Below are 12,053 nucleotides of genomic sequence, written 5' to 3' on the forward strand. Positions count from 1 at the left end.
TTGAGTGTTGACATGTGTGTGACAGACAAGTTGGGGGAGATGTATGTTCTTCTGGGGCACTCAACAGAGGGAGTCTTCACAGCTTGGCAGCTGGTCATCTAGACCAGCCCGACCTCCATACCCATATGGCATCATGCAATGGGCATGTGTTTATTGGCTCCAGTGGCCTATGGATCGGGCCCTGTATGCCCAGTGGAGTAGGTGTGCAATTCCTGAGGCTTCTCCCGAGTCCAGTTTGTCTCTGGGGCATGGTGGGTGTGTTCTCCACTGAGGTTGGGTTGGTTTAGATTTCCCAGCTCAATGTGACTCTGCGATCAGCACCCACTTGCTCCCTTTTCCTGGTGGCCTGCCGAAACCACCCCAAAGGTCACTTGCTGTTGACTAGCAAAGGGAGGGGGGAGAAGTTTCGTCTGAAACTTCCAGAAGTGGCCATGGACTCAGTGTGTGTCAACTGTTGGGAGCCCAACGTGAGACTTGCCGGGCCTGTACGCGGAGTTAGGTGCCACTCAACAGGAGAGACAATGTGACCTACTGGTGTAGTTCGTAGAAGTGTTCAGCACCTCCGGAATAGTCCCAGTGGTTTCAATGGGGCGATGCAGGGTCTGATGCTGTTGGGTGGCATGAGTTGGGATGGGGCACACATCTTGGACTGGGCCACCCCAAAAGCAGTGTTCCATTAGGCTGCAGTGAGTATTGGCAGCTGGGCTTGGTCGTGGGGAGAATGAGCAAGTCACTGGACTGTGCAGTGTGTATTCTGCAAATGTGTGTGTGTTGTACAAGAGACCTGGATAAGCATTGTGCAAAATGGCTTAGGAAAAGGCAACTGGTGAGGGGATGGGCAGTTCAGTCTTGGCCATTTTCCTTCTTGCTTACAAGGAGTCCATTCTGATATTCACACCTTCCAAAACCAAACCCTGGCTAGGGTGCTGGGCTGGAACCTGGGGGACCTGGGTTACATTCCCCAGCTATGCTGCTGGGTGATCTGGGGTAAGTAACTTTATCTATGACTCAGTTTCCCCATCTGTAAAATGGGAGTAATAATACACCTCCTTTGTAAAGTGTTCGGAGATCTAGGGATGAACAAACTAAGCGTTCCCCCAGACCTGGGTGTTTCCTCCCAGAGTATCTCACTTCTTGCCTTTTCTCTCTTCCAGACAATGTCTGTTTTATCCTGGCATGCTTTGCTAGATAGCAGGGTGTTCCCCAGTGCAGTTAGCTGCCTCCAACTTTTGGCTTCTTAATTTTGCTTATGAGAGTAACATCTTTAGTTTTTGTTCCACACAAAACAGTGATTATTGGCCCATGTGAACGTCCATTCAGAACTGTGAAATGGGAATAATGATATTTTGTAGAATCATAGGACTGGAAGGGACCTCGAGAGGTCATCTAGTCCAGTCCCCTGCACTCATGGGAGGATTAAGTATTATCTAGACAATCCCTGACCGGTGTCTGTTTAACCTGCTCTTAAATCTCCAATGACGGAGATTCCACAACCACCCACACAGCAGCGTTGTGGGCTAATTCATGAATATCTGTAGAGCGCTTTGGAAAACCTCAGCAGGAAAGTGCCTTACCAGTGCAATATGTTAGCATTATGAATTTAGATGCAATCTGCATGTATCACACACATGCATGTTTGTTCCTGCAAATACCTGAAAATTTGTTTCACCTACTATGTCATCTGAAAACTTGTTTTCCTGTGTCAAAAAACCATGGGAAGGTAGTGGAACCTCGCATCTATCTCAGCAATGCCCGCAACAAAGGGGTGTGAAGCAGCTAACGTAGTGCTGATGCTGTACAAATAGCCACTGAGACTAGAACATGTCATTGGAATTCTTTCAGCAAAGTTTATGAAGAAGACCCTCCTCTTGCTGTGAGCTCTGTGTGGGCAAACCTCAGTACCCATCTGGAGCCCTGTTTCAGAACTGGGGCATAACATGGGACCCTTGGACTCTTCCTCTTGTGCTTGGTACTTCCACCTGGTGCTGTATCAATGGGGGAACTTTGAGAGGATCACTAAGTGCCACTCAGGAGTGGGTTCATGTTGATGTACCTGGAAACAAACTGAGAAATTCCTTCACCGTCTGACCATGAAGAGGGTTCAGCCACTTCCTATTGGGTAGTTGGTTAGAGCAGTGGTTCTCAACCTTTTTGGGCTCAGGATCCCTTTGTAAATGTTTAGGACCTAGTAAATAGTCTGTGGGTGGAGGGCCTAGGATGGTTTTGGTTGGATCCTGCCTTCCGGGTGGGTTGGGTCCTGCCTGGCACTCACCCCACAATGGCAGCTCCTGTGCTGTGCGGCTGGCTGGCCTTGGCTCTCCACTCTGAGCATTGCAACCTTTGGGCGTGCAGCGCTGCTCAGGGTTGGCCCCATGTCCCTGACTGGACCAAATTTGGTCCTAGTGGAGTTGTGACATGGCTCACGGGGTTGCAGTGCCACTCACTCAAATTTGGCCTACCCAGACTCCAGTCATCACAATGGCTGGGCCAAACCTGAGTGGCCCTGGGACCCCAGAGATGGCAGTGCCTGGAGCAGGGAGGCGAGCCCAGCCAGCCCCATGGGACAGGAGCTGCCACACGACCCTTTGAAACTTTCTGTTTACCCAAGTTTGGGTCCTGACCCCAAGGGGTTGAGAAACCCTGGGTTAGAGAAAACAAGGCAAAATACAACCTGCTTGATTGACACCCTGGCGGACGATGGAGTTAGCTTGGTGTAAGACCACATAAGTCAGCAGAGTTGCAGCCCTTGTAAATGACCAATATATTAAAGGACAATGTAATTCAACAGGTCAACCTTATTGAAGCATGATGTTGGCAGTGTTGTCTAGTGGCTGGAGTCAGGAGTCCTGGGTTCTGTGCCTGGCATGCTGGTGTGAGATCTGGCAAGTCACATGTAGCCAAACTTTCCAAAGTGGTCACCAGTTTCCAGGTGGCTGAACTGAGACTGCTTGCGCCTCACATCCAAAGGGCATGAGCACCTCTAGCTTCTGCTGACCCGAATGGCATTGTGGGTATTGAACATCACTGACAATCAGACCCCATGTGTCTAAGTTGGGCACCTGGAAACTTTGGCCTTCCCCACCTCAGTTCCCTGTCTGCAAAGTGAGGCTAGCTCAAGTGATTGCTTCCTTTAGGAGTGCAGAAAACTTCCCTGGTTAGCGAGGAGGTGGGGCTTGAGCCCTAAATCCAAGTGCTCTGAGTCTGTACAGGGCCTTCCAGAGCATGGCAAAGTCTGACTGTTAAACACCTCAAACTCCCTCCAAACTGCTGTGAAACAAACTGCCTGTCAGACACAGGAAGGACGGGACAAGAGGAGGAGAACTGGGTGTTAACCACAGGGTATAACTGTAAATCCATCTGTGTAGGAAACCAAGCTCTTTGTTAGCCAGGAGGCATGGTGGAGATGGATATTAAGAGCCCAATTCTGCCATTTTTTTTCTCACCTTGAGTGATGAGAGCCCTGCTGATTTTGAGGGGTATGTGGTGCAAGGGTTGGGGAATGTAACCCTAAAAGTTTAAAGGTGGGATTTTTCCAAAAGTGCCTAAGGGAGTCAGGCACCAGGCTCCCAGTGAAAGTCAATGGGAGCTCAACTCTCTGAGGCACTGCTGAAAACCTGACCAGAACTGTAAACTGCTCCGTGATGCGAATCCCCACAGTACTGGGTGGTGAACCCCTCCTGCCCCAGGAAGCCTCAGATAGGCTGGGCACTGCACTCTCCTTTTGCCCCTTGACTTAGTTGTCTCCAGTTCAGGCTGGAGACATGTTAGCAGAGTGACGTGGGAACTGATCACAGAGGGGAGGCTGGTCTGAGGAGGTGTCTCACTGGTGTGTCTCATCAGTGCTGAATTCACTCACTCTCCTCCCTTCAGTCCTGGCTACTCTAGGAGAATGTTGCATTCCTGACTTTACAGCTACACTACTTTCAAGTTTAAAATATCTAACTGCCTAGGGAGCAGAGGAGCTGGATGCTGGCACGTATGTCCCAGGAAAGACTACTTGTTCTCCCCTGCCAACAAACCTGGCTAACGGTGCTTTGTGGCTAGATGAACAACTTTTCCACTCACTGTCTGTTGCAAAGGCTCTGAGCCTGCAATGAGAGCCATGCTATGGATCAATGTGCAGGGGTCTGTCTGAACCCTAGAAGAGGAATTCTGTCATACTTCAAGGTAACCTTTTTCCAGAAGAAAATGGTTGCCAATTGCTAAGGTGACCATGTTCCCAATGCTCATACAGACATGCATTTCTTAAAGTGCATTGGTCTTGCTACTCCCAACATCTCACTCAATAGCGACGGGTGCATCTTTCAGAGTTGGAGGGTTTTTTCCCTGTAACTCAGTGTTTAGAATGAGATTATCATGAAACACCAACCCAGTGTTCGCCCTTTCTCTGAGCAGAAGAGCAGTTCTGATTCCAGCTGTGCTTTTTGGACTTTTCTCTTTGCTCCAGACACTGTTCAGCATATCAAGCACTCCTTTCACTGGATTGTTTCTTATAGCAAACACAGAGCAAATTCTAATCTGTATAGAGAGGGGCCTTGAACAATATCACAATATTTTATAAGTACAAAAAGAAACTTGGACACTCCAGGTGTCCCAAAAGTGTGACATGGTTTGAAAGAAGGACTGGGGTGGTAAACTGAGTTCCTCTTAAAAAAATGGTTTTCAACCTGTGGTCCATGGGCCCCTGGGGGTCCGCAGACTAAGATTTCCAAAGCGGTCCACACATGCATTTGAAATTTTTTAGGGCTTTGCAAATGAAAAAAAGTTGAAAACCACTGCTCTACAAATTGCCCATCTGACTGCAGCTGGTGTATGGGAGAAGAGCTAATGATATTCCCCCATATTTGGAGGATCTGCCATGATTAGAAGATTGGATGATCTCATTTCTAGGATTCTACAGTAGCCCTAATTTGCATAGCGTCAGACCTACAGGGGACTGGAACCAGCAAGTTCCATGGAGGGTCTGGTCAAAAATGCTCCAGGTTTCTTAAAGACTCACATTGGGACTCTAGTGTCCTTGGTCCAAGCCCACTCAGGGGGAGGTATGAAGAAGAATAATGCACAGAAAAAACTTCTCTCAGGCCCATCCTTGGTAGCTGATGCTGATTCTTGGCTCTCATATAATGCTTCTTTGAGAGCTGGGAAAGCTACAGAGGAGAAGGAAGGTGAGAATCCCTGGCTCCAGGTTAATTATACAGGGTTGCCAATTTTGGTTGGCTGTATTCCTGGAGGCTTCATCATAGGATGTAATCTTTAATTAAGGAGACTCCAGGAAAAGCCTGGAGGGTTGGCAACCCTCGTTACATACAGAGAAAGTGAAGCAAAGGTGTGAAGTGGCATGTTCAAGGCCACAGTGCAGGCGGTGGCTGAGCCAGGTCTCCTGATCAGTGCTCTAGCCATTGGGTCGTTTTGCTTTCCAGTCTCTATTGCATTAGGTATAAAGACTTCCCATAGGCTGCACAGTGGCCTCTTTGTGAAATATATTGGAGGGGGTTGTCCCAGGCTGGTGGCAGGTATCTAAAGAACAAAACACCACTGCAATTAGCTCTGATTTGGTCCCTTTATTGGCCAGTCTGAGGCCAATGACTGACTGAAGATGCAGTTTGAATGCCCTTTTGATCCCCAGAGTGGGTCCTTCCAGGTGCAGAGCTGAGGCAGAGTGGCAGGGCAGTGCAGGGGATGCTTCCACTCAGACTACCAGGGTCATGTCTGTTCTTGGGCTAACTGGAGAACGACAGTCTTGTCAGCCAGAAGTGCTGCTCTCCTTTCGCACCCACTGTTCCAACCCATCCTGCACTGGAGAAGGGCTAGGTAGCATATGCCTTACCTGGGTGCAGCTGTTTCCCTACAGGAGAGTGCCTTGGATTCATGATTCTTCTTCTTTGTGTGCTTCGGAAAGTCAGTGTCATGGCCTGGCCTGAGCCCCTGTGAGCGTTATAGCATGTGATTTGAATGTAAACACACTTATGCTAGCCAGAAGGACACCTCAGACTGTCCCTTCTGACTTGGTGTCCCTGGGGACAGAGAGTGAGAGGGTACTCCCCTGTTCCTGTCCAGGGGCTCTTGTGCTTTCTGCTTCAAGATCCCAGTGCCATCTGCAGCAAATTCTTGAGTCCCTTCTATAGTCCTTCCTTTCTGAGGATCTCGAAGTGCTATACAACTAATGGATCAATGACCACAATACCTTTGCGAGGTAACTGATCAAGCTGCCTATTCTGTTTCATGCATCACCATAGATTCTGGAGTCAAAATATAGCAGAGAGCTCGGAGTGAGGCAGAACGGGGGCTATGCAGCCTTTCTCCCAAAGGTACGCTAGCTGGGCAGTGCAGTTTCCCCATTCGCTGGGCAGGGCTGTGGATGATACCGATGTTCTGTCGATAAGTGAAAACAAATCAAGGTTCTGGACAGATGCAGTGAAGATTTTGTATGGTATCAAGGGGGCCCTTTCTGGCCATAAACCCCAATTTAATCACAAGCCTAGTATTTATGAGAAATGCTGGATTGATTTTTTTGGGAGATGGCTTATCTACTGCACCGCTCCAGCGTAAGCATCGGCAGCACGAGCTTCCCCACCAATGCACTTTAGCCTTTCCCTGAAGGAGATTAGTGCGGACGGTTTTCATTAACATGTGACACTCAGAGCCCGGGATGGGTGCTTGGAGTAATCAAAACCTCCCAGTAGGGGTACAACACTCCAAGGCCGTTCAGTCCTTTGGCCTGAATGCTGTTTTCTGGGCTGTGGAGTTTAACGTACTAGGAATTAGGCTCTGGCCCCTCAGCTGCTGGTAATATTGTTTTGGTCACTACTTTCCTATGTTACGTTTTAGGTTTAAATGCAACTGCCAACGGCTTTGTATATCTAATTAGCAACCCCCGAAATCATTCCGACTTGACCACAGTCTGTCTTTGCGTCCTCCTCTCGTATTTGCTTGAAATAGTGCAAAGGAGTTTTGTAGGCAATCGGCAAACTGCCGTGACTTACGCGGCCATCATCTTCAAAGCCAGCCCTGTGGTCAGAGATGTCTGATCAGTACAAGAGAAGTTTGCTTTGGGCTGATACAGAGGGCCTTATACCCAAGGAGATTGAAGTGCTTTACAAAGATTAACGCGTTAAGCCTCACAACCGCCCTGTTAATATCCTCATTTTAGCTAGGGAGGCGAGGGGGATAGGAGGAACTGGAACTAGATGGTTGGTCTCCTGTTGTATAACCTTGGGCATGTCACCTCTCCTTGTGCCTCAGTTTCCCTCCCACTTTTTGTCTTGCTTTTGTTTTTAAGCTCTTAGGTGCAGGGACTCATAGACTTTAAGGCCAGAAGGGACCATCATGATCCTCTAGTCTGACCTACTTCACATTACAGGAGTGGGGTGAGGTTCTGTGGCCTGCAATAGACGCCTAACCTCTGGCTGAGTTTCTGAAGTCCTTTAAATCATGATTTAAAGACTTCAGGTTAGAGAATCCACCACTTACACTAGTTTAAACCAGCAAGTGACCCCTGCCCCATGCTGCAGAGGAAGGTGAAACCCCCTGCAGGGTCTCTGCCAATCTGACCAAGGGAGAAAATTCCTTCCTGACCCCAAATCTGGTGATTAATTAGACCCTGAGCATCTGGGCAAGACCCACCATCCAGACACCTGGGACTTTCTCTTACTAAGTGTATGTACAGTGCTGAGCGCAAAAGGGGCCTGTAGCTACTGGGCTGTCTTTGTTCTGTTTGTTCAGCACCTACCATGAGAAGGTCCGGTCCCTGACTGGGGCTCTGGGCACAATGATAATGCAAATAATAACAAATGATCAATAAAAGTGAAGTGTCTTGCAGGAGAAACACAGCAGGCTACTACCAGCACTGGGAACAGAACCTGATCTCCTGACCCCCAATCCTTGGTGTTAGCTAGAAAACTGTTTTCCCCCCACTCTTGCCCCAGTGCTTACCCACTAGTGACGGGGGTCTCGATTAGTGGGAGATCTGGGGAGCAGGGGTGGTCATCTGAGCTGGACTCCTTTAGAACTGAAAACCTGCAATAACGCTTCAGAGTCAAGCTGGTTTTGAATTTCAGAATTCCACTGGCCCTAGCAACACAGGACGCCCAGACCCTCCCTGCTTGTGCCCCCATCCCGAGCTGGGCATGATAGTCTCCCACTCTCTTCAGCTTCACTCCTTACAGGAATGCACCCGATGCAGTGAGCTGTAGCTCACGAAAACTTATGCTCAAATAAATTTGTGAGTCTCTAAGGTGCCACAAGCCCTCCTTACACAGTGCACTGTCTTTATTCTCTAGGGAGACTGACTGAAAAGTATAACCAGTTGGGTCAGAGGCAGGGAAACGGGGTTGTGGGGTTAAATGTGTGTGGTGCGTCCTGTGGGATGGAAAATGCAGCATTCCCAGGGAGAACCTGCTTCTGCTCTGCCGGCTGGGGAGGCGGGGTCCCTGCCGTGCCCCTTGGAAGGGCGAGTCAAAGACTACAATACCCAGCTGGGAAGAACAGTCCCTGCCCTCATCTTGTAGCTGTGAGCAGGGCATTCTGGGAGTGGTAGTTCATCCCCCTGAACTGGGGTCCCTGCTGTCACTGGCTGGGGCGGGGGGACCCTGAGGGAATGGACAGACGCTGGGAGGAGCCAGCCTGTTCAACCGCTTTGTTGTTAAATACCTTAAAGGAACAGCAGCTGTGCCCAAGTGAGCTGCCTTGTGCAGCCTGTAACCCGGGATGTGGGCTTTTTAAAGATAAAAATCGCTAGTCCTGCCCTTCTGTTGTCAAGGAGCTCTGGGACTTGGAGTAACCCTTGTGGTGCCTCACCCTCCCTAGCAATCGCTGCTCGGATTCACGCTGCAGCGTGCAGTCTGTGGCTGCCGTGGAGCTGGCTGGGGTGCAGGTCAGGGAAGTATCTGTCCCTTCGTTGCCCCCCATATACGCTGCATCCCCTGGGACTTGAAATCAGGAGGGTTGTGGCTGAAGAGCCAGTGCGGACGGGTCAGCCCCCAGCAGACACATGGGGCGGCTGTCTCCTTAGGGGGGGATGTTGGGGCACAAGGCAGTGCCGGCTGGCTAGCCCTGGAGATTGTTCTCTAGCTAGGAAAGAGCAGATGCTGCATGGGCAGTGGAGCTGGTACCCCTGCTGCCGTGCCGTGCCGCAGCTGGGACCAGTGGCTGCCACCTGTAGTGTAATTCAGTTTGTTGGCCCGTACAGTCTGTCCCTAGCCCAACAGCCAGGCCTGGGCTCTGGCATGTGCCCGGCCAGACACCCACATCAAAGCACCCAGGGCTGGCTTGTTGGCGCATATCCTGCCGGCACTCACATCTCAGCTACTTACACGAACCTGGGGGGGCGATGACATCAAAGCAGCCAGCTCTGGCTGCTGGCACCTTGTTAATAGGTGCCGCAACATGGGGGTGCGCTAAGTGAGTGGTAGGCATGCGACTGGGCAAACGCTGGTATTGAAGGAACCCAAGTATAGTTCCTGCCTGTCCCTTCGACGCAATCCTGTGAATTAAAAACCTGCCCAGAGGTTTGTGGGCTTGAATTTTCTCCAAAGAGAAACTTGACTAGGCACTTGGAGCCAGGTTGACCCCCTTTGCACTCATTAGTGAGCAGCTACTTGCCTGGGGACAGGCCTGCTGACTTCAATGGATTACTCAGTGAGTCACCGCTGAGCAGTGGGAGTCAGGCTTGCAATCGGACGCTTGCTCTGGATATTAGTTGCCTAAACGTGGCACATGTTTGTCCGGCTTTAGCCATAAGAAAAATCAAATTGTACTTAACTAGCAGAGGTACTGAGCACCCTCCTTTTAGAGATCAGACACCAAAGTCAGCCTTGCTAATCTTAAAACGGGCATCTTTGGCCATTCACAGAAATGTAGGGCCCAATTACACCAGTGCTGCGTAGTACCGTACCCTTTGCTTATTTCCGTGGGAGTCCATGTGGGGTGAGGTGCGACTCGTCAGGGTGGCAGAGTCTGACCCACAGACAGCAACAGGAACCAGTAAAGAGGCTCTTAAAATTAGATGGTTTTGGTACCTTTGCTCAGGTGAGTAGGACTCTACTCCATAAGTACTTCCACTGAAGTCAGCCGTCCGACTCGTGGAGTAAGACACTACTCAGTGTAAAAGTACCAGAATCTGGCCCTTCTATTGCAGTCTGTGTTGAGATGACAGGGTAATATAGTCATTATCTTGGGGTAAAGCTGTTGGATTCTGGGGTGGCTGATCTGGGGCAACCAGGTAGAGAATCATGTTTCCTAGGAGAGAGTCCTTGTTGGAACACCTCAAGATTATGTGCTTACTCCCTTTTGTGTTGCACTAGGGTCCTCTGTTTTCACGGCCCGGTTCTAGGGTGGTGACCATACTGACAGCAAGATCTTGAAGGGCAGACACATGCTTGTGTTAAATAAACATTACGTTTGTAATGACTCTACTGGGAGGTTTCAGTGTTAGTGTCCGTCTGTCAGGATAAATTCACCTGTTCTTTGCCATTGCTGCTTACACACTTGTTGGTCACATTGAAGGCCCTTATGCTTTATGGTGGATTGGAGCACACCTATTTAAGTGGCTGATGGGCAGCAGAGACTGGGGCCCACCAAAGATGCACATAATTAAAGTAGGGTGTTGACAGGGCTAGAAGCCTATAGTACCTGGTACTGGTTTGCTGGGAAGCATTGGTGTAGACTTACCGATCTGAGAGCTGTCCATTCTTACCTTCCAGAGGTGAGTTGAAGACTTGCCTTTAGAAGGGCTGAGATCTTAAGGGTCTGTTCTGAAGCAAATTGAACACAGTGGAAAGGCTCAGTGGGATTTGGATCAGCTCCAGCTTTTGTGTGTGGGAATAGGCAAGACACCTGGAGAAACAGTGGAGTGGTCCATGCAGCGTTTTTTGCTGTACTGAGAAGCCCTCTTATGCAGGCTAAAGAAATACTTACTGCTGCCTTCACTTGTGCATCCGGCGTGTGGATCATGCAGTTTCCCAGATGTCTGGACCAGGCTCCTAGGGAATGGAGCAAAGGAAAGAGACAATGGCTTGAACATTGGCATGTCAGGATCCCACAACAGCATGACCATTCGCTGGCAAGTCAGGGCCCTTTCATGCTAGGATTCCTGATTCTGTATGAGCAGGTACTGTAGGCTGATAGGAGCACCCTATGGGCCATAAAGTGATGTCCTTCGTATACCTCAAAAGGTAAGGGAATTGGGAACTGAAGCAGTTCACTAGCTCCCTTGTATCAGCACACGGAGCTCTGTACTGATCCTTGTTAGCTGGTGGAGTGGACCTACTGATCAGTCTCTCAGCCAGCAGGTTGCTCTCCTCAGTCCTATTCTTGAGAACCAAGAAACACAATTCTTAAAGGAAGGATGCATTTAGTGAACAGGAATTCCTGGCTCTGCCCAAGTTCGCTGTGACCTTGGGTAAGTCACTTAATCCCTCTGACTCGGTTCCCTGTCTGAAAAAATGGATTCTTGCTTTGTCTTGTCCAGTTAAACTGTACAGCTGGCTGTCTCACTGTATGTACAGCACCCAGCACACTGGGGTCTCAGCTGGGCCCTCTTGGGGCTACAAGAATGTGAAAAATGCACTTCATATACAAACAAGGAATCAAACAGCCCCAGGCTGGTTGGGGACTCGGTAGAATAGCCAATGGGTATGAACCGTGACTGGCTTGCAGACCTCTCCCCTTTCTGACTACTAAGAGGGCTGCGTCTGCAGAACTCAGTCATGGCGTCAGAGGAAAGCTGGGGGTCTTTAGTACCCAGCCCAGCATCGACTCCATCCTGTGGGAGAGCCAAAGGGTTAACTCCTGGCTTATGGGATGCTCAGCACCCTGCCACCACCACTCTGATTGTTTTTAATGCTGTGTGAAGGGCCCTCTTTTCAGCGGTTTAGACCAACTGTTTGTGGAATACGGCTGGGGTTGCCTGATCTCACTGCATCTTTGGCTACACAATCCTGGGTCCCACCAAAGAGCCAGGGAGGAGGTTTGCTGTCTTTCCCACCCCCTCAATGATCCTACAGGAAGGAGGGTGTCATTATGCCAGGGTGAGACCTGCAATGTCTGTGGAAATG

Source organism: Eretmochelys imbricata, chromosome 16 (genome assembly GCF_965152235.1).
Source record: "Eretmochelys imbricata isolate rEreImb1 chromosome 16, rEreImb1.hap1, whole genome shotgun sequence".
In the NCBI taxonomy this organism is placed as follows: Eukaryota; Metazoa; Chordata; order Testudines; family Cheloniidae; genus Eretmochelys; species Eretmochelys imbricata.